General features: G+C 48.4%; 1 non-coding gene across 1 annotated transcript; it reads right to left on the bottom strand.

The window, feature by feature from the left end:
- Positions 1 to 5,903: 5,903 nt before the first annotated feature.
- LOC136613702 (U8 small nucleolar RNA) lies at positions 5,904 to 6,039 on the bottom strand. Its single transcript, XR_010790925.1, has one exon. It is a non-coding gene; the product is annotated as a U8 small nucleolar RNA (small nucleolar RNA).
- Between the last annotated feature and the right edge of the window lie 17,755 nt (positions 6,040 to 23,794).

Genomic DNA, 23,794 nt, shown 5'->3' with positions numbered 1-23,794 from the left:
CCGGCGCCGCCAGGAGTGCGAGGGAGCGGCCGATCAGTAGGCAGAAGTGAAGGAGTGGGTCACAGAGTGGCAGGAGGACAGAGAGCACGGCTGTCAGGTGAGAGGTCCTGCCGGTGAGACTGCAGGAGCTGCGGAGGAGCTGCCGACAGAGCCGATAAATATAATCTGTGTGTCTTAGTGTGTGTGTGTGTTTGTGCGCCTGTAGGTCTAAGTGTGTGTCTTAGTGTGTGTGTACCTGTGGGTCTAGGTGTGAGTCTGTGACTAAGGGAGGGGGTATAAGAGTAGGAGTGTGTAAGTGTCTGTGTGCAAGGTGTAAATGCAGCAGGATTAGGGGATTGAGAGAGAATGCAAGCGTTAGATTTAAAAAAAAAAATGTGTATGCAGTTGCGCATAGGCGGCAGCGTGTAAGCGGTTGGGCATAGGCGGAAGTGTGTGAGCGGTTGTGCATAGGCGGAAGTGTGTGAGCGGTTGTGCATAGGCGGAAGTGTGTGAGCGGTTGTGCATAGGCGGAAATGTGCGAGCGGTTGTGCATAGGCGGAAGTGTGTGAGCGGTTGTGACTAGGCGACAGCGTGTAAGCGGTTGCGCATAGGCGGCATCGTGTGAGCGGGTGCGCATAGGCGGCAGCGTGTGAGTGGAGAGTGAGCAAGTCTATCTTCACTACTTCCGTAATTTAATTGTAGATCCCCACTAGGATGAGCTCCATGCCTGCCAATGTCATCCAGTGTGCCTTTTTTGCAATGTATGCGGTCCTTGATCAGCCAATCGAGGGTGCATACTGTTGCGCAAGATGCATGCACATCGCACATTTAGGAGACCAAATCCTGGATCTCAATGGGCAACTGGCAACACTGAGAGCCACTGACATCATGGAAAGGAGTGTGGTGCTCACTGAGCAGACACTCGCTGGGGTAGAGGCAGGGGTGGATGGTAGTACAGAAGAGCAGGGGGAGCAGGCAGTAAGCAGGGTGACAGAAAGAAGGAGGGGTAGAGGGAAGAGAAGGCTAGTCCTGAACTGGCACAACCCAACAAGTTTGCAAAGTTGGCAGATGAGGGGGATGCCATTTACAGAGCCAGCACCGCTGTAGCACGACATGCCCTCTGAACGCCAGGCAGATGACTTCTCCGGTGAGACGGGGAGTGCAGGGCAGGCTAGACAGGTCATAGTGGTGGGGGACTCAATTATAAGGGGAGGTAGATAGGGCAATCTGCCATAAAGACCAGGATGGTCGAACGGTGTGTTGTCTTCCTGGCACTCGAGTTCGACACATCGCGGATCAGATTGACAGATTACTGGGAGGGGCTGGTGAGGATCCAGCGGTCATGGTGCATGTTGGCACCATTGAACAAATTAGAGGTCAATAGAGGGCCCTCAAAAATGATTTCAGGGACTTAGGGTCCAAGCTCAGGGCGAGGACCTCCAGGGTAGTTTTCTCGGAAATACTACCTGCACCACAAACCACACTAGAAAGGCAGCAGGACCTTAGGGAGGTAAACAAGTGGCTCCGGAGTTGGTGTAAGAAGAAGGGGTTTGGGTTCCTGGAGAACTGGACTGATTTTGCTGTCGGCTCCAGGCTCTACCGTAGGGACGGTCTGCATCTTAATGGGGAGGGTGCAGCTGTGCTGGGTGAGAAGATGGCTAGAAGGCTGGAGGAGTTTTTAAACTAGGGACTGGGGGGGAGGGTAAAATGAGAAATAAGGGGGCAGTCAGCGTAGCTAGCGACCTGGGTCTAAACAATGGAATGGGGGTCAAGCAGGGGGAGGGGTTAGTACAGTTAGAACTGTCAGATCAGCCAGTAGAACCATTAGTAACAAAATGAATTTAACCCCTTCCCGCTCCATGACGTACCGTTACGTCATGGGAGCCTGGTACTTCGCGCAAAATGACGTACCGGTATGTCATTGGGATAGCGCGAGATCATAACTGACCTCGCACTATCCCGCAGCGGGAGCCGGCTGTCAGTCACAGCCGGCGTCCCGCTGCAACAGCGGGGGCATCGGAGATGCGCCCCCCGCTGTTAACCTTTTCCTTGCCGCGATCTAAGTAGATCGCGGCAGGGAAAGAGTTCACAGAGGGATCGCGATGTCATCGCGAGAGCCCGGCCTGTCACCATGGCAACAGGACGCCAGACACTGGCGTCCTGTATTGCCTATGCCTATGATCACTGTATAAGCGATAAGGCATGGCAGAGCAGTAGCTCTGCCATGCCTTATGACAGCGATCATAGGCATAGTGCTGCAAGTCCCTCAGAGGGACTTAAATAGTGAAAAAAAAAGAAAAGAAAAATGTAAAAAAAAATGTAAAAAAACCCCTTTTTTATGCTTTTTCTAATATTAGCATTAAAAAAAGGTTAAAAAAATTAAAACCCCACATATTGGGTAATGACGCGTCCGTAACAACATGTACAAAACGTTGAACATGCTTTTTATTTTGTACAACAAAAAGCGTTAAAAAAAAGGCTAAAAAACAGAGGCAAAATGCTAATTTTTAGCATTTTGCCTCACAAAAAATGCAATAAAAGTGATCAAAAAAACCGTACACTCCCCAAAATGGTAGCAATAAAAACAAAAGCTCGTCTTGCAAAAAATAAGCCCTTATAGAGCTCCATACATTGAAAAATAAAAAAGTTACAAGACTTTGAATGCAGCTATAGAGAAAAAAAAAAGATTTCCAAAAAAAAGGCTTTTTATTGCAAAAAAGTGTAAAAACCTAAAAAAATATAACAATTTTGATATCGTTGTAACTGTACCGACCCGCAGAAAAAATTTAGTGTGTCATGTATGCTGCATGATTAACGCTGTAAAAAAAAAAAAAATCTATGTCAGAATTGATGCGTTTTCTTTCCCTGTTATCATAAAAAAAATAATAAAAGTTTTATGATATTGTCTATGTACCCAAAAGTGGCACCACTAAAAACTACAGCTTGCCACGCAAAAAACAAGCCCATATACGGCCGCGTCGACGGAAAAATAAAAAAGCTATGGCTTTTGAAAAATGGAGATGGAAAAATACCAAAAATCGCTTGGTCCTCAACGCCAAAATAGGCCGTGTCATTAAGGGGTTAAGGAACAAAAAAAAAAAAACTGTATAAACTAGCTGGTTGCCACAGGGTTCAGTATTGGGCCCCGTTCTGTTCAATATATTTATCAACGACCTGATAGAGGGTCTGCACAGCAAAATATCAATATTTGCAGATGATACAAAATTATACAATATAATTAATGCAACGGAGGACAATGTGCGGCTGCAAACGGACCTGGACAAGCTGGGGGCTTGGGCAGAAAAATGGGAAATGAAGTTCAATGTTGATAAATGTAAGGTTCTGCACATGGGCAGGAGAAACGGATGTCACCAATATACACTAAATGGGGTACTGCTAGGGAAAAGTGATATGGAGAAAGACCTGGGGGTACTAGTGGATTGTAGATTAAACTGGAGTAACCAATGCCAGTCAGCTGCTGCAAAGGCTAATAAAGTCCTGGGGTGCATTAAAAGAGGTAAAGGGGCAAGGGAAGGGGACATTATTCTTCCAATATATAAGGCACTTGTCAGGCCCCACATGGAAAACTGCGCACAGTTCTGGTCATTGGTGCTCAGGAAAGATGTTACAGTGCTGGAGGGGGTTAAAAGAAGGGCAACTAAACTAATACATGGAATGACGGGACTGGAATACCCAGAGAGGCATCAAAATTGGGATTATTTACTCTAGAAAAAAGAAGGCTAAGGGGCGACCAAATAACCATGTATAAGTACATGAGGGGACAATACAAGGATCTCTGCCATGATCTGTTTATACCCAGGACTGCGATGGTAACAAGAGGGCATCTGCTACGTCTAGAGGAAAGCAGGTTTCATCGCCAACACAGAAAAGGGTTCTTTACTGTAAGAGCAGTGAGATTGTGGAACTCTCTGCCTGAGGAAGTGGTGATGGTAGAATCCATAGAGGAGTTTAAAAGGGGACTTGATGTCTTTCTGGAGGGGAAGGATATTACAGGATATCAGGCAGGTAGGAACTATTAGGGGTTGATCCAGGGATTAGTCTGATGGCCATCAGGGAGTCGGGAAGGAATTTTCACCCAAAAGGGCTAATTGGCTCCTGCCTCTTGGGGTTTTTGCCTTCCTCTGGATAAACAACATAGGAGGATAAACAGACGGAACTAGATGGACATTGTCGTCATTCGACCTTACATACTATGTTACTATGTTACATCCAATCTCTTGCCCGAACATGTCAGCTGCACCTCAAGAACATCGCAAGAATCTGCTCTTTTTTCACTGTAGACACGCTAAAAAAAACTTATTGTTGCCCTCGTCCATTCCCGGCTCGATTATTGCAACTCATGGTGATCGGCCTCCCCTGCACCAGACTCTACCCTCTCCAATCCATCCTGAATGCAGCAGCCAGGCTCATCTTCCTGTCCAGCCGCTACTCGGACGCCTCTGCCCTGTGCCGGTCACTGCATTGGCTGCCCGTTAAATACAGAATACAATTTAAACTCGCTACCTTCATCCACAAAGCCCTCCACAGTGCAGCGCCCCCCTATATCGCCTCCCTCATCTCAATCCATCACCTAACCCTGGCCCTCCACTCTGCCAACGAAACTAGACTGCGCACCCCTCTAATTTGAACTTCTCATTCCCGCCTCTAAGACTTCTCCAGAGCAGCACCGGTCCTCTGGAACGCACTACCAAAGGCTACCTGGGCAATCAAGGACTCACAACACTTCAGGCGTGCTCTAAAAAACCACCTCTTCAGGGAAGCATACCTCCTTATAACACTGCTCCCTGACCTACTGACTGCAATCCCTGCTAGCCATCATAAACCGCTCCTGCAGTCATACGGTTTCTGCCGTCACACGGCTAAATGTCTGACCATTGTCTATGTGTATAGCATCCCTCACTCTCCACCCCACCATACCTGCACACCTCCAGCCCCTTTACCTTCTGTATCAGCCCACTATTCGTAGTATGTAAGCTCGTTGGAGCAGGACCCTCACCCCTATTGTTTCCATCAGCTGATTACTATGTAACCGCGGTTCTGTAACTTTTGTACTTTTGTCTTTCTGTATCCCCCCTGTCTGTCTATGTAAGCGCTGTGGAATATGTTGGCGCTATACAAATAAAGTTTATTATTTTGCAGTTTGCTCTTTTCTATCGCCCATGTTTCCCTATGGAGTTTTTGTTTTATCGAATTGCAATGCACAAACTTGTAATGGAATGCGTTTTTAATGTCAGAAAATTGCAAGTAGCAGCAAGAAAAAGCAGCGCTGATGCTCAAAAATTTTGGGAACAAAAACACGATTTTGCCACAATCACCCATATAAAACTATCCTAAAGAGTTTGTATCTCTCATCAGTGTACAGTACGTTTCTGGCTTGCCTACTGAGAGGCGTTTAGATATTGGTCACGAAGGGTATTGTTTCTCCCTAGGGAGAGCGCCTAGAAGGTGTGAGGAGACTTAGAAGGCCATTCATGCTCCTCTGGGTAATATGCAAATAAGGGAGTTGGAACAAACCCTCCACAGTGCCACCTATTGGAAGGCAGCATTCCTTCAGATCAATGTTAGACTTTTTATACAAGCCTTGTATAAAGACCGTGAATTGAAAGCAATTCCAATAGGTGGCACTGTGGGGGTCTTGTTCATGCGTCCAAATAGCCCATGCAAGTCTATAGGAGTGTTAAAAATATGCAGTGAAAATGTATAAAATGTACGTATTCACTGTGAATTTATATAGAAAGTGAAATCTGCTGCACCTTCTTGTTTTCTTTCTTTTTGTTCCCCTAAATACACTGAGAATTTGTACTAATTTACCACATGGATACGAGATGAGCCGCTTTAGCAACAAAACTCCATGTATTCCTTAGGTGTAATCTAACCTTTACACTTGTAAGTAAAGTTGCAGCATCAGAACATCACACCGCCTGAGACATCAGATCAAGGGGTGCGGGAGTCTTGTGTAATCAGACACTCAGCCTCCTCCATTCATCATGTACTGCGCCCCCTGGTGGAGGAACAGGGAAGGAATAACCTCACTGATGAATAAGGGGAGGGGTTGAGCTGCGGACACTCACATACAGACACTCAGCACCATTAGGGAGACGTAATACATAATACACTGCCTCAGAGGGAAAAAGTCGCACCATGGAGAAATGCTCGAAGTGAAACAAAATTCAATCTACAGACAGAGAATTAGGTCCTCATCAATCAATTTTAATTTTAAAAAATCCCACATCTCCTGTGACCCAATAACCAGGATGATCAGTAAGTAGTGTAGAGGGGGCCACCATATTGGTTGACACACTTGTTAACTTGGGTTTGCAACAGAACAAACTTTTAGCAAATTTCTACTGGTTCAGTTCGCTCAACACTAGTAAACAGGTTTATGTGCTTGTATGTGCCGCATACCTCCATATAACCTGGTCATGTGTCATACCTCATTAATACCTATTATATTTGTGTTTGTGCAGCAGTTATTGCATCTACCTTTATATTTATTATTTGTGATTATAGGTGGTCTATTATATCTTCTTGCTCTGGATTTTCCCTTTTCCTTGCCTCCATGTTTTATGTTCTACCTTCCCCCTTTCTCTCAGGACTTAAAGGAGTCATCAAAGCAGCTCCAACTGGGGAACTCTGTTTAGAGGCTGGTGCTTGTAATTGCAGGTGCAGCTCTCATTGAAATCAATGGTTTCCCAGCCTGCAATTGAAAGCATAGATCGCATTGATTTCATTGATAAGAGCGGAGCGGAGAACAGAGGCCTGCAGAGGCTGGAAGAGAAGTCCAGAGCTGCACTGGTGATGGGGGACTCGGTGCAGGTGGCAAGAGCGGTAAGGAAGAGGAGGCTGCAGAGGGTGCGTGCACTTGCATGCCTCAGCCCGGGGCAAGGTGTATGGTTGTTGGGCTGTTCTTGGAATGGGGACTATTTTGTGAACTGTTGTTTGCCCATGGGCTTCTCCATCTCATATGCTTATTTCAAAGCCTTTAGCTCTTTTCTGGAATCGGTGCTGAGGGACATCGCAAGAATGCAATCGGTCATCCATTATCTGTATGATTTCCTTTGTGTGGGCCCAGGTGGGTCTCCAACATGTGCTGTCTTGTTGGGAACGTTGCAGTGAGTTGCCCATCATTTTGGGGTGCCATTGGCCCCTAAAAAGATGGAAGGTCCCATGACACTATTGAGTTTTTTAGGCATTACTATTGACACAGGGTCAATGAAATGCAGGCTGCTGGAGGAAAAACTGAAGGATTTGAAGACGGATGTAGAGAGGGCTAAAGAGTTGACAAAAATCACGCTACGTGATTCGCAGTCATTATTAGGGAATAATACTGTCCAGGGCCAGTAGTGGTGAGGCAGGGACAGAAGACATTTAGTGTATATGGGCAGTGGGCCTTTCCAAAAACATTTGGGAAAAAAAATCTATTTGGGCTGCCTGTGACCGTCCTCAGTGTACTGGGTCTCTGCTGGGGGTAGTTGTCCTAATTCATACGCAGCCAGCTAAGTGTTACAGCAGGCTTGCGCAAAATTCTTTTCTGCCTCTGTGTTGCCTCTTACATCACCGCTGTATTCCTGTCCACAAGTGTACTGGGTCTCTGCTGGGGGTAGTTGTCCTAATTCATACGCAGCCAGCTAAGTGTTACAGCAGGCTTGCGCAAAATTCTTTTCTGCCTCTGTGTTGCCTCTTACATCACCGCTGTATTCCTGTCCACAAGTGTACTGGGTCTCTGCTGGGGGTAGTTGTCCTAATTCATACGCAGCCAGCTAAGTGTTACAGCAGGCTTGCGCAAAATTCTTTCCTGCCTCTGCTGTGCGTTCCATAAGCGAAGTCAGCCTCCAACCACAGGCCAATAAGTGGCACATTTAATTACAACGTTCTGTTTCTGCACTACTGGTAATACAGCATGCTGAGGGGTAGGGGTAGGCCTAGAGGACGTGGACGCGGGCGAGGACGCGGAGGCCCAAGTCAGGTTGTGGGCACAGGCCGAGCCAGTGCGGTGGCCAGGGGTAAAGGCAGGGCCAGACCGAATAATCCACCAACTGTTTCCCAAAGCGCCCCCTCGCGCCATGCCACCTTGCAGAGGCCGAGGCGCTCTAAGGTGTGGCAGTTTTTCACAGAGACGCCTGACGACCGAACAACAGTGGTGTGCAACCTTTGTCGCGCCAAGATCAGCTGGGGAGCCACCACCACCAGCATGCGCAGGCATATGATGGCCAAGCACCCCACAAGGTGGGACGAAGGCCGTTCACCGCCTCCGGTTTGCACCACTGCCTCTCCCCCTGTGCCCCAACCTGCCACTGAGATCCAACCCCCCTCTGAGGAGACAGGCACGAGTGCCTACCGGCCTGCACCCACACCCTCACCTCCGCTGTCCTCGGCCCCATCCAGCAATGTCTCTCAGCGCAGCGTCCAGACGTCGCTAGCGCAACTGTTTGAGCGCAAGCGCAAGTACGCCGCCATGCACCCACACGCTCAAGCGTTAAACGTGCACATAGCCAAATTGATCAGCCTGGAGATGCTGCCGTATAGGCTCGTGGAAACAGAGGCTTTCAAAAGCATGATGGCGGCGGCCCCGTGCTACTCGGTTCCCAGTCGCCACTACTTTTCCCGATGTGCCGTCCCAGCCCTGCATGACCACGTCTCCCGCAACATTGTACGCGCCCTCACCAACGCGGTTACTGCCAAGGTCCACTTAACAACGGACACGTGGACAAGCACAGGCGGGCAGGGCCACTATATCTCCCTGACGGCACATTGGGTGAATTTAGTGGAGGCTGGGACAGAGTCAGAGCCCGGGACCGCTCACGTCCTACCCACCCCCAGAATTGCGGGCCCCAGCTCGGTGGTGGTATCTGCGGCGGTGTATGCTTCCTCCACTAAACCACCCTCCTCCTCCTCCTCCAACGCAACCTCTGTCTCGCAATCAAGATGTGTCAGCAGCAGCAAGTCGCCAGCAGTCGGTGTCGCGCGGCGTGGCAGCACAGCGGTGGGCAAGCGTCAGCAGGCCGTGCTGAAACTACTCAGCTTAGGAGAGAAGAGGCACACGGCCCACGGCCCACGAACTGCTGCAGGGTCTGACAGAGCAGACCGACCGCTGGCTTGCGCCGCTGAGCCTCCAACCGGGCATGGTCGTGTGTGACAACGGCCGTAACCTGGTGGCGGCTCTGCAGCTCGGCAGTCTCACGCATGTGCCATGCCTGGCCCATGTCTTTAATTTGGTGGTTCAGCGCTTTCTGAAAAGCTACCCACACTTGTCATACCTGCTCGGAAAGGTGCGCTGGGTCAGCGCACATTTCCGCAACTCCAAGACAGACGCTGCCACCCTGCGGACCCTGCAATATCGGTTTAATCTGCCAGTGCACCGACTGCTGTGCGACGTGCCGACTCGGTGGAACTCTACGCTCCACATGTTGGCCAGGCTCTATAAGCAGCGTAGAGCTATAGTGGAATACAAACTCCAACATGGGCGGCGTAGTGGGAGTCAGCCTCCTCAATTCTTTACAGAAGAGTGGGCCTGGTTGGCAGACATCTGCCAGGTCCTTGGAAACTTTGAGGAGTCTACCCAGATGGTGAGCGGGGATGCTGCAATCATTAGCGTCACCATTCCTCTGCTATGCCTCTTGAGAAGTTCCCTGCAAAGCATAAAGGCAGACGCTTTGCACTCGGAAACGGAGGCGTGGGAAGTCAGTATGTCGCTGAATAGTCAGAGCGCCCTCATGTCTATATCTCAGCGCGTTGAGGAGGAGGAGCATGAGGAGGAGGGGGAAGAGACAGCTTGTGCCACTGCTGAGGGTACACATGCTGCTTGCCTGTCATCCTTTCAGCGTGTATGGCCGGAGGAGGAGGAGGAGGAGGAGGAGGAGGAGGATCCTGAAAGTGATCTTCCTAGTGAGGACAGCCATGTGTTGCATACAGGTACCCTGGCACACATGGCTGACTTCATGTTAGGATGCCTTTCTCGTGACCCTCGCGTTACATGCATTCTGGCCACTACGGATTACTGGGTGTACACACTGCTCGACCCACGGTATAAGGAGAACCTTTCCACTCTCATTCCCGAAGAGGAAAGGGGTTCGAGAGTGATGCTATACCACAGGACCCTGGCGGACAAGCTGATGGTAAAATCCGACAGCGCTAGTGGCAGAAGGCGCAGTTCCGAGGGCCAGGTAGCAGGGGAGGCACGGAGATCAGGCAGCATGTACAGCACAGGCAGGGGAACACTCTCTAAGGCCTTTGACAGCTTTCTGGCTCCCCAGCAAGACTGTGTCACCGCTCCCCAGTCAAGGCTGAGTCGGCGGGAGCACTGTAAAAGGATGGTGAGGGAGTACGTAGCCGATCGCACGACCGTCCTCGGTGACGCCTCTGCCCCCTACAACTACTGTGTGTCGAAGCTGGACACGTGGCCTGAACTCGCGCTGTATGCCCTGGAGGTGCTTGCTTGTCCTGCGGCTAGCGTCTTGTCAGAGAGGGTGTTTAGTGCGGCTGGGGGAATCATCACGGATAAGCGTACCCGCCTGTCAACCGACAGTGCCGACAGGCTTACACTCATCAAGATGAACAAAGCCTGGATTTCCCCAGACTTCTCTTCTTCACCAGCGGACAGCAGCGATACCTAAACAATACGTAGGCTGCACCCGCGGATGGAAGCATTGTTCTCTATCACCATCAAAAGCGTGGACCTTTTAGCTTCATCAATCTGTGTATAATATTCATCCTCCTCCTGCTCCTCCTCCTGAAACCTGACGTAATCACGCCGAACGGGCAATTTTTCTTAGGCCCACAAGGCTCAGTCATATAATTTTTGTAAACAATTTTTATACGTTTCAATGCTCAGTAAAGCGTTGAAACTTTCACCTCAACCAATTTTTATTTTAACTGGGCTGCCTCCAGGCCTAGTTACCAATTAAGCCACATTAACCAAAGCGATTAATGGGTTCCACCTGCCCTCTTGGTTGGGCATGGGCAATTTTTCTGAGGTACATTAGTACTGTTGGTACACCAATTTTTGGGGGCCCTCGCCTACAGTGTAATCAATTAATTTTTATCCCACCTGCATTACAGCTGACGTTACCTCAGCTGTATTGGGCACTGCAATGGGATATATTTATGTACCGCCGGTAGGTTCCAGGGAGCCACCCATGCTGTCGGTCCACACGGAGTTGTAACTGCATGTGTCCACTTCTAAAGAACCCCAGTCTGACTGGGGCATGCAGTGTGGGCCGAAGCCCACCTGCATTTAATCGGACGTTAGCTCAGCTGTGATGGGCACTGCAATGGGATACATTTATGTACAGCCGGTGGGTTCCAGGGAGCCACCCATGCTGTGGGTGCACACAGAATTCCCATTGCGGAGTTGTATCTGCCTGTGACTATTTATAAAGAACCCCATTCTGACTGGGGCATGCAGTGTGGGCCGAAGCCCACCTGCATTAAACATGACATTACCTCAGCTGTGATAGGCAATGCAATGGGATATATTTATGTACCGCCGGTGGCTTCCTGGCACCCACCCATGCTGTCGGTCCACAGGGACTTCACAATAGGGAGTTGTACCTGCCTGTGTCTATGAATTAAAAACCCCGGTCAGGTTGGGGCATGCAGTGTGGGCCTAAGCCCACCTGCATTTAATCTGACGTTAGCTCTGCTGTCCAGGGCATTGCAATGGGATACATTTATGTACAGCCGGTGGGTTCCAGGGAGCCACCCATGCTGTCGGGTGCACACAGAATTCCCATTGCGGAGTTGTACCTGCCTGTGACTATTTATAAAAAAACACGGTCTGACTGGGGCATGCAGACACCTTGACAGAATGAATAGTGTGTGGCACATAGGTTCCCCATTGCTATGCCCACGTGTGCAGCTCCTGATGGCGGTGGCACAGGATTATATTTCTCATTGCTTCTGTACAGCATTGTGGGCTATCGCCCCGCCCCTTTTAAAGAGGGTCGCTGCCTAGCCGTGCCAACCATCTGCAGTGTGTGCCTGCGGTTCCTCCTCATGGCAGACGCACTTATAAATAGACATGAGTGTGGCGTGGCATGAGGGCAGCTGAAGGCTGCGCAGGGACAATTTGGTGTGCGCTGTGGACACTGGGTCGTGCGGGGGGTTGGGCAGCATGTAAGCCAGGAGAAGTGGCAGCGGAGTGTCATGCAGGCAGTGATTGTGCTTTGTTGGAGGTAGTGTGGTGCTTAGCTAAGGTATGCATTGCTAATGAGGGCTTTTCAGAAGTAAAAGTTGTTAAGAGGGGGGGCGGCACTCTTGCCGCTATTGTGGCTTAATAGTGGGACCTGTGAACTTGAGATGCAGCCCAACATGTAGCCCCTCGCCTGCCCTATCCGTTGCTGTGTCGTTCCCATCACTTTCTTGAATTGCCCCGATTTTCACAAATGGAAACCTTAGCGAGCATCGGCGATATACAAAAATGCTCGGGTCGCCCATTGACTTCAATGGGGTTCGTTACTCGAAACGAACCCTCGAGCATCGCGATAATTTCGTCCCGAGTAACGAGCACCCGAGCATTTTGGTGCTTGCTCATCTCTACTCAGGACTTAAAGTTGTTATCTAAGCAGCATGCTCTCGGTTCAGAGCGGAAGCCTCTGCTCTGACCTCAATGTAGTGTCTGGCGCTTGTAATTGATGCAGCTCTCACTGAAATTAATGGGACCCCAGCCTGTAATTAAAAGCGCAGATCCCATTGATTTCAATGAGAGCTGTGCTTGCCACTGCTTCCCCTCCTACCCCGGTGCATCCCGACGGGCACTGCCTGCATAACCCCTTTAGATTTGTTATGTTCATGCAACAGCTAAGATTTAGGCCTGATGTCCATAGGTGTATGTGTAAAACACTGCGTGTAAGTAGCTGTGTATCCCTGCGTATTGAATCTTTTTCCTGCATATGATCGTGTATCCATTTTTTGTGCGCACGTATGGCGGTGTATGTACTGCGTGTGCACTGTGTTTCAGTACACAAGCAAAAAACACAATTACGTCTTTCTGCTTTTTTTTTATCACTTCTTTGCATGTATCCAGGCAACATGTGTTTCACACGCAGTGCTTATGCAACCAATTCCATAAGCACTGTGTTTGCATTGCATATTCACATGCACCCATAGAGATCATTAAGGCTGCTGTTATAGTAATATGTTTCTCTTATCAGACTAGGCAAACACGTGTATGTATTTTTGTAGAAATTAGAGATGAGCGAACGTACTCGTCCGAGCTTGATACTCCTTCGAGTATTAGCGTGTTTGAGATGCTCGTTACTCGTGACGAGTACCACGCGATGTTCGGGTTACTTTCACTTTCATCTCTGAGACGTTAGCGCGCTTTTCTGGCCAATAGAAAGACAGGGAAGGCATTACAACTTCCCCCTGCGACGTTCAAGCCCTATACCACCCCCCTGCAGTGAGTGGCTGGGGCGATCAGGTGTCACCCGAGTATATAAATCGGCCCCTCCCGCGGCTCGCCACACATGCCTTGTGAGTTAGCTGAGGGAAAGTGCTGCTGCTGGTGCTGCTGTAGGGAGAGCGTTAGGAGTCAGTGTAGGCTTCAAGAACCCCAACGGCCCTTCTCAGGGCCACATCTAATAGTGTGCAGTACTGTGTTAGCACAGTAATTTTTATTTTTTTTTGTCCAAAATTGGATCTGCAGAGCATTGCGCCCTGCAATAGGGACAGAAGTGGTGGTTAGGCAGGGAGAGTGTTAGGAGTTAGTGTAGGCTTCAAGAACCCCAACGGTCCTTTCTAGGGCCACTTCTATCCGTGTGCAGTACTGTGCTGGCTGCTGTTAGCAGTGTTGCATTTATTTTTTTTTTCTCAAAACCGACTGTGCAGAGCATTGCACCCGGCATTAATACTACAGGGATAGAATTGTGTAGGCAGGGCCAGAAGACATTTATTATTCATTGAATACACGCAGTGGGGTCTTCCCTTTGCTAAAAAGGAAAAAAATTATATTTGGCCAGCCTGTGTCAGTCCTAAGGTCTGCGTGTACGTCTGTGCTGCGTGTACAACGTACAAAAATCAGACGCAACCAGCTACGCTTTACTGCAGGCTTGCGCCATTGTCTTTCCTGACTGGCAAATACCTGCTCTGCCAGAGTTAATAACTCTGCTACACTAAAGTTGTGTGACACTTTTTCAGGGCCACACCACAGTTATAAAAGTTATTGTTCATTGAATATACGCAGTAGGGCCTTCCCTTTGCAAAAAAGCGAAAAAATTATATTTGGCCTGCAGGCTTGCGCCAATTTATTTCCTGCCTGGGAAATCAAATCACTGGTAATACACCATGCTGAGGGGTAGGGGTAGGCCTATAGGACGTGGACGCAGCCGAGGACGCGGAGGGCCAAGTGAGGGTGTGGGCACAGGCCGAGCCAGTGCGGTGGCCAGGGGTAGAGGCAGGGCCAGACCGAATAATCCACCAACTGTTTCCCAAAGCGCCCCCTCGCGCCATGCCACCCTGCACAGGTCAAGGTGCTCTACGGTGTGGCAGTTTTTCACTGAGACGCCTGACGACCGACGAACAGTGGTGTGCAACCTTTGTCGCGCCAAGATCAGCTGGGGAGGCACCACCAACAGCATGCGCAGGCATATGATGGCCAAGCACCCCACAAGGTGGGACGATGCCCGTTCACCGCCTCCGGTTTGCACCACTGCCTCTCCCCCTGTGCCCCAACCTGCCACTGAGATCCAACCCCCCTCTGAGGACACAGGCACTACCGTCTCCTGGCCTGCACCCACACCCTCACCTCCGCTGTCCTCGGCCCCATCCAGCAATGTCTCTCAGCGCAGCGTCCAGACGTCGCTAGTGCCACAGTTTGAGCGCAAGCGCAAGTACGATGCCACGCACCCGCACGCTCAAGCGTTAAACGTGCACATTGCAAAATTGATCAGCCTAAAGATGCTGCCGTATAGGCTTGTGGAAACGGAGGCTTTCAAAAGCATGATGGCGGCGGCTGCCCCGCGCTACTCGGTTCCCAGTCGCCACTACTTTTCCCGATGTGCCGTCCCAGCCCTGCACGACCACGTCTCCCGCAACATTGTACGCGCCCTCACCAACGCGGTTACTGCCAAGGTCCACTTAACAACGGACACGTGGACAAGCACAGGCGGGCAGGGCCACTATATCTCCCTGACGGCACATTGGGTGAATTTAGTGGAGGCTGGGACAGAGTCAGAGCCTGGGACCGCTCACGTGCTACCCACCCCCAGAATTGCGGGCCACAGCTCGGTGGTGGTATCTGCGGCGGTGTATGCTTCCTCCACTAAAGCACCTTCCTCCTCCTCCTCCTCCAACGCAACCTCTGTCTCGCAATCAAGATGTGTCAGCAGCACGTCGCCAGCAGTCGGTGTCACGCGGCGTGGCAGCACAGCGGTGGGCAAGCGTCAGCAGGCCGTGCTGAAACTACTCAGCTTAGGAGAGAAGAGGCACACGGCCCACGAACTGCTGCAGGGTCTGACAGAGCAGACCGACCACTGGCTTGCGCCGCTGAGCCTCCAACCGGGCATGGTCGTGTGTGACAACGGCCGTAAGCTGGTGGCGGCTCTGCAGCTCGGCAGCCTCACGCACGTGCCATGCCTGGCCCATGTGTTTAATTTGGTGGTTCAGCGCTTTCTGAAAAGCTACCCCCACTTGTCATACCTGCTCGGAAAGGTGCGCCAGCTCTGCGCACATTTCCGCAAATCCCTCACGCACGCTGCCACCCTGCGGACACTGCAACATAGGTTTAATCTGCCAGTGCACCGACTGCTGTGCGACGTGCCCACACAGTGGAACTCTACGCTCCACATGTTGGCCAGACTCTATGAGCAGCGTAGAGCTATAGTGGAATACCAACTCCAACTTGTGCGGCGCAGTGGGAGTCAGCCTCCTCAATTATTTACAGAAGAGTGGCCCTGGTTGGCAGACATCTGCCAGGTCCTTGGAAAATTTGAGGAGTCTACCCAGGTGGTGAGCGGCGATGCTGCAATCATTAGCGTCACCATTCCTCTGCTATGCATCTTGAGAAGTTTCCTGCAAAGCATAAAGGCAGACGCTTTGCGCTCGGAAACAGAGCCGGGGGAAGACAGTATGTCGCTGGATAGTCAGAGCACCCGCCTGTCTATATCTCAGCGCGTTGAGGAGGAGGAGGAGGAGCATGAGGAGGATGAGGAGGAGGGGGAAGAGACAGCTTGGCCCACTGGTGAGGGTACACATGCTGCTGGGCTGTCATCCTTTCAGCGTGTATGGCCATAGGAGGAGGAAGAGGAGGAGGAGGAGGATCCTGAAAGTGATCTTCCTAGTGAAGACAGCCATGTGTTGCGTACAGGTACCCTGGCACACATGGCTGACTTCATGTTAGGATGCCTTTCTCGTGACCCTCGCGTTACACGCATTCTGGCCACTACGGATTACTGGGTGTACACACTGCTCGATCCACGGTATAAGGAGAGCCTTTGCACTCTCATTCCCGAAGAGGAAAGGGGTTCGAGAATGATGCTATACCACAGGACGCTGGTGGACAAACTGATGGTAAACTTCCCATCCGACAGCGCTGGTGGCAGAAGGCGCAGTTCCGAGGGCCAGGTAGCAGGGGAGGCGCAGAGATCAGGCAGCATGTACAGCGCAGGCAGGGGAACATTCTCCAAGGCCTTTGCCAGCTTTATGGCTCCCCAGCAAGACTGCGTCACCGCTCCCCAGTCAAGGCTGAGTCGGCGGGAGCACTGTAAAAGGATGGTGAGGGAGTACGTAGCCGATCGCACGACCGTCCTCCGTGACGCCTCTGCCCCCACAACTACTGGGTGTCGAAGCTGGACACGTGGCCTGAACTCGCGCTGTATGCCCTGGAGGTGCTTGCTTGTCCTGCGGCTAGCGTCTTGTCAGAGAGGGTGTTTAGTGTGGCTGGGGGAATCATCACAGATAAGCGTACCCGCCTGTCAACCGACAGTGCCGACAGGCTAACACTCATCAAGATGAACAAAGCCTGGATTTCCCCATTCTTCTCTTCTCCACCAGCGGACAGCAGCGATACCTAAGCAATACGTAGGCTGCACCCGCGGATGGAAGCTACGTTCTCTCTTACCATCCAAAACGGGGACATTTCTGCTTCATCAATCTGTGTCTAATATTCCTCCTCCTCCTCCTGCTCCTCCTCCTGAAACCTCACGTAATCACGCTGAACGGGCAATTTTTCTTAGGGCCACAAGGCTCACTCATATAATTTTTCTAAACAATTTTTATATGTTTCAATGCTCATTAAAGCGTTGAAACTTTAACTTGAACCAATTTTTCGTTAAACTGGGCTGCCTCCAGGCCTAGTTACCACTTAAGCCACATTAACCAAAGCGATTAATGGGTTTCACCTGCCCTCTTGGTTGGCCATGGCCAATTTTTTGGAGGTACATTAGTACTGTTGATACAGCAATTTTTGTGGGCCCTCGCCTACAGTGTAATCAAATGAATTTTTAGCCCACCTGCATTACAGCTGACATTATATCCGCTGTGTTGGGCACTGCAATGGGATATTTTTGTGTATCGCCGGTGGGTTCCAGGGAGCCACCCATGCTGTAGGTGCACACGGAGTTTAACCTACATCTGTCCACTTGTAAAGAACCCCAGTCTGACTGGGGCATGCAGTGTGGGCCGAAGCCCACCTGCATTAAGCACAACATTACTACCTCAGCTGTGTTGGGCAATGCAATGGGATATTTCTATGTACCGCCGGTGGCTTCCTGGCACCCACCCATGCTGTGGGTCCACAGGGAATTATAAATGCATCTGTTTCCACTTGTAAAGAACCCCAGTCTGACTGGGGCATGCAGTGTGGGCCGAAGCCCACCTGCATTAAACATGACATTACTACCTCAGCTGTGATGGGCACTGCAATGGGATATTTTTATGTACCGCCGGTGGGTTCCAGGGAGCCACCCATGCTGTTGGTCCACAGGGACTTCACAATAGGGAGTTGTACCTGCCTGTGTCTATGAATTAAAAACCGCGGTCTGACTGGGGCATGCAGACACCTTGACAGAATGAATAGTGTGTGGCACATAGGTTCCCCATTGCTATGCCCACGTGTGCAGCTCCTGATGGCGGTGGCACAGGATTATATTTCTCATTGCTTCTGTACAGCATTGTGGGCTATCGCCCCGCCCCTTTTAAAGAGGGTCGCTGCCTAGCCGTGCCAATCCTCTGCAGTGTGTGCCTGCGGTTCCTCCTCATGGCAGACGCACTTCTAAATAGACATGAGTGTGGCGTGGCATGAGGGCAGCTGAAGGCTGCGCAGGGACACTTTGGTGTGCGCTGTGGGGGGGAGGGGGGGGCGGTTGGTCAGCATGTAACCCAGGAGAAGTGGCAGCGGAGTGTCATCCAGGCAGTGATTGTGCTTTGTTGTAGCTAGTGTGGTGCTTAGCAAAGGTATGCCATGCTAATGAGGGCTTTTCAGAAGTAAAAGTTGTTGGGAGGGGGGGGCCCACTCTTGCCGCTATTGTGGCTTAATAGTGGGACCTGTGAACTTGAGATGCAGCCCAACATGTAGCCCCTCGCTTGCCCTATCCGTTGCTGTGTCGTTCCCATCACTTTCTTGAATTGCCCAGATTTTCACACATGAACGCTACTTTACTCAGAAGTGCCAAAATACTACACATGGAATGCATCAGCGAAAAATTTTCAACGTCGTAAACAGGGCAAACCAGTTGAAGGACATCCGAATATATATTCGTCCGACACGTTAGGCCGCCTGTATACAGTTCATCCAAACAATCAAGAATGTTTTTACTTGCGCTTACTGTTAGTTAACATGCGTGGACCGAAATCCTTCCAAGAACTGAGAACAGTAAATGGTGAAGTATGTGCGACCTATCGAGAAGCTTGCCAACAATTAAATCTTATTGAAAACGATGCCCATTGGGACACAGCACTCAATGATGCATCGAATACTGCTCAACTACAGCAAATACGCACGTTATTTGTGATAATATTGACAACGTGTTTCCCATCCAATCCAAAAGATCTTTGGGAAAAATACAAAGATTACATGAGTGAAGACATCCTACGTCTTTGCGAGCAACGAATCCGGAGATGCAATTCACAACAAACGTGTATAATGAGGCGTTAGTTTCGATCGAGGATATATGTTTGGCAATCGCTAACAAAGGATTGGTGCAGTTGGGAATGTGTGCACCGAATCGAGCTGCAAATGACGCTTATGATCGTGATTTGCAACGTGAAACACACTTCGATGTCAATGATTTGGGTACATTTGTTGAAAAGAATCTTCCAAAATTGGTTCCAGAACAACGCATTGTATATGACACAAGCATAAAAGCAATTACAAATCAAAGCAGAGGATTGTACTTCATAGATGCGCCCGGAGGTACTGGCAAAACGTTTCTCATTTCAATCATTTTGGCAACTATACGATCATGGAATAAAATTGCACTGGCAATTGCATCATCTGGAATTGCGGCAACACTTTTGGATGGTGGTCGAACAGCACATTCAGCACTGAAATTGCCCTTGAATTTGCAAGCCACTGAGACGCCAACATGCAATATCACCATAAATTCCGGAATGGGCAAAGTTCTCCAAACTTGTGAACTTATCATATGGGACGAATGCACAATGGCTCACAAAAAAGCATTGGAAGCGCTTGATCGTACACTGCAAGATTTGAGGGAAAATGCACAGCCCTTCGGTGGAGCACTCATTTTATTGTCTGGTGATTTTCGACAAACTCTGCCAGTTATACCCCGTTCAACACCCGCTGATGAACTTAATGCATGTCTCAAATCATCAGTTCTATGGCGACATGTAAAGAAATTGACTTTGAAAACCAATATGCGTGTTCAACTACAAAATGATGCATCCGCCGAACGCTTCGCAAAACAATTGCTGGATATTGGAAATGGGAAAATGCCTATCGACAGATCTACACAATGTATCACATTGCCAACAAACTTTGGAAAGATGACATCAACCAAAGACGAATTGATTCAAAAGGTGTTCCCAAATATTGCGCGGAATTACCAAAATCATCAGTGGCTCAGCACACGGACTATATTAGCAGCTACCAACAACGATGTCAATGCCATCAATTTCAGCATTCAAAACAGAATACCAGGCGAAGCGACAACGTATAAGTCCATCGATACTGTGATGAATCAAGATGAAGCTGTCAATTACCCAACGGAATTCTTGAATTCACTCGATTTTCCAGGTATGCCACCGCATATTTTAACATTGAAAATAGGCGTGCCTATCATTCTTCTCCGAAACATCCATCCACCAGACTTTGCAACGGTACAAGACTTTCAGTGAAAAAGATGATGAACAATGTCATCGTAGCTACAATTCTGAGTGGGAAATTCAAAGGGGAAGATGTCCTGTTGCCACGGATTCCAATTATCCCAACAGATATGCCATTTGAATTCAAACGTTTACCGTTTCCGGTGCGACTCGCTTTTGCAATGACCATCAACAGAGCACAAGGACAATCGCTGCAAGTGTGTGGGCTAGATTTGGAGAATCCGTGCTTCTCACATGGACAACTGTATGTGGCCAGCTCACGCGTCGGAAAACCTTCGGATTTATTCGTCTACGCACCAGACGGAAAAACAAAAAAATATTGTGTATCCACAAGCACTTGATTAAATACATAGAAATAAAACAATAAATTCAATGTTATAAGAACGAGTTTCCTTGATTTTCCTTTCTTCTGATGTTGCAGCAACGTTTAAAAACGAATGTATGTCTGTCTGTCTGTCTTCGCAGCAACGCGCGACGGGTAAGCTAGTATATATATATATATATATATATATATATATATATATATATATATCCACTGTGGGAAGACAGCTCAGTAGAGTGCGTGTTTGCGGGGTGTTCGGCAGTCAGAGACGGAGACACATATTTAAAGTCCAAGTACAGGCTTGACCTGTATTTATTTTAGTCCAACAAATCAAAAGCAAATCCAGCCTTGGCTTCAGGCATGAAAACAAGCATTTAGTATAACATTTAGTATAACAGCATTTAGTATAACAGACAGTCCCTGACTGTACAGGTTACTTGCTGCAGGTGCACCAAACAGCAGGGCTTTTACCTCCAGTAGCTATATCAGGCTGTCTGGGTCCAGCAGCCATCCAGTCTCCCTCTGTGTCAGTGCACACTGCTATTTATATACAACACTTTCTGGCCCACTCTCAGCACCTGTGCTGATTAACCTTGCACATAACCCGGAGTGAAGGAGGTGGAATGGATGGTCCCACTACCAACCTGTCATCAATTCCAAAAATCCAGGCCCAAAGATTTTTAAAGAAAAGATCTCCAGCAACTACTTGCTGGAGATTACATTGCACTCCTGGATTTTCATGTCTCAAACAGTGGGACAGGAACTTCCTCCAGCTCTACTAGACATAATAGCGGAACCTAGGGGTGATGTAATGATCATCCACTATCACGCTCCTCAGTACCTCACACCACCTGCATAGAAAATAGCTAGCAGTTAAATAGTTAACAAGCTCCAAATTATAGGTTGATATGTACAAGTAGAAGTTGAAGCTCCCAAGTATGGTTCCCATAGCTTGCTAGCAAGGGGAGGAACTTCTTATCTCTGACTGCATACTTTCAGTCCAGATTGGAATATAAATAAAGTCTATACTACTTGGGTATATAGATGTTCACATAGCAACATATACCTGGGGCATACACATATGTTAATCATTAGCGTCATTACATACTAGGCCAATCATGAGTTATTATGTTGTTGGGGGCATGCATGTAATTGGTGCGTCATATTCAGTATATTTATATTGTACTTCCTTGGAATAAACCAGAAGAGTATGGGGGCTGACGGATAGCATCCATGAGTTCAAATACATATATTCATGCATGAAGCTTCTCATTATAACCAATGTGGAGCAAACCAGTGAAATCTTCTGGAGTATGATTTATTCCCATAACAGGATGGATGGATGGATAGATAGATAGATAGATATTATTATATCTTCCTCTTTAGTGGGTAACCAGCATCTAAATAGTTAACTCAGTTTGTGTTGTACACTGGTATATAGATGTAGGCCCATATCCTGTCACGGCTTAGGAATGTCTAGAGATAACGGTTTCTTATACCCTACGCATATAGAAACTGCTAAAACAGTTTACACAGAAGTCCGTTTCAGGTTCCTAGGAATAACATATTTAGTAGTGACATGCCTTGAGGTGTTAACATATGGTAAACCATTAGCACCTAGGGCCAATCATGAGTTCTTATGACTACAGGGGGCATGCATTTCTGATCATACATAAGTGAACTTGTATATACATTGTCTGCTTTGTTATAAACTCAGAAGAGCTTTCATTGTCAGATGATAAAGACTGTGTCATGTGTCAGGGATTCGTATAGAGGACTTCTCATATTTAGGACCAGGCAATGAAACACACTAAGAAATCTCTTATGATTTTAATTGGAGAAACTTCAGTAGTGAGGTGAGTCATATAATTCATATGTACTATCAGTAGTGAGGTGAGTCATGTAATTCATATGTACTATATACCTTCACACCTTATATTGTCTCTCGTCTGTCTTAAGAGCTTTTGGTCGGGTACGTCAAATCCACATATGGGTTCTTTGTATAATTTATAGCCTCTCTCCCTTAGCAAGTAAGAACCCTGATTCGTTTCATTGTACTGGGGAATGGCTTGGTGCTGTGTAGGGTTTGTTTGTTTGCCATTCATCCAGGGTTTTCCTGTGTTTGATGAAACACTGATGGTATGCTGAACGAACTCTCAAAGGTTTTTATAAAATAGTCATTCCAAGCAAAGGTACGCATTCCTGCTGAATGATGGGTGATCTAGGAGTAGCGCAATTTTTACAGGACTTGGGTTGTGTATATAGATCATATTAAGTGGATAAGGTAGGCAGTAAGTGAATGGATGTTGAAAATGTTACACAACACTGCAAATGGTACTTCACATAGAAGAGAAACAGAATGTGAGCAAGTTGAAAAAGGTTGATGTTAATTGCAGAATCTAACTTGGGAGGTAAGCTAAGTGAGCCTTATGGCAAGAATGTGTTGATTAGGAAAAAAGAAAGGGTATGGGAATGAAAATGGTGGATTCATGTATAGTTATTGTCTCTTGGAGAAGGAGGAGGTGGTTTCTTTCTTGTGGATGATGGAAAGTCAAATGGTGATGCTGCCCCCTCTGATAAGGAGGCAGCACATGATGTGCTTGCTCCTATTGCGTCGGCCCCACCCCCATACAAGCCCTTGGATAGACTTGTTGGCATTGCAAACAAAGGAATAAGGCATGGCAAGATGATTGCCTGGCTTGATAGTACTCATAGTCACAGCACGCTCTTGGTGGCCATTTTAGTGCCAGTCATGGCCTGCAGCTATTTTAGAATCTGCTGTAACAATACCTTTGGCCACTGCCCAAGCACCATCTTAGCTCCATAGCAGGCACATTCTGGAAGGGGGTTGTTTAGGTTGGAGGAACAAGTGACTCTGCAGATGAGAGGAATGGTAGTAGTTGCATAAATTTTTATGCTATGCAGTAAGCATTGTGTGTATAGAATTATATGGTCATTAAGATTTATATGAGAGAGAAAGACTTGGCCGCATGGATGGATGATAGTTAATCACAAGTGTTCAAGCTGTGATGAATGTAAAATGTGTGATGAAGATATTGACTAGGGATAAAAATTTCTCTCCCATATAAGGCTCTACTGACCGCTCATCCACACTTTTGTTTTCTTTTTTTATGCCTTTGCATATGTACTTGTCAGTGTACACTGCAGTTCTGGCATTAGATTCATGAACTC

The sequence above is a fragment of the Eleutherodactylus coqui genome, chromosome 2, assembly GCF_035609145.1.
Source record: "Eleutherodactylus coqui strain aEleCoq1 chromosome 2, aEleCoq1.hap1, whole genome shotgun sequence".
Classification (NCBI taxonomy): domain Eukaryota; kingdom Metazoa; phylum Chordata; class Amphibia; order Anura; family Eleutherodactylidae; genus Eleutherodactylus; species Eleutherodactylus coqui.
Note: the sequence above shows the minus strand (reverse complement) of the source record. Positions and strands in the feature narration are given on the sequence as shown.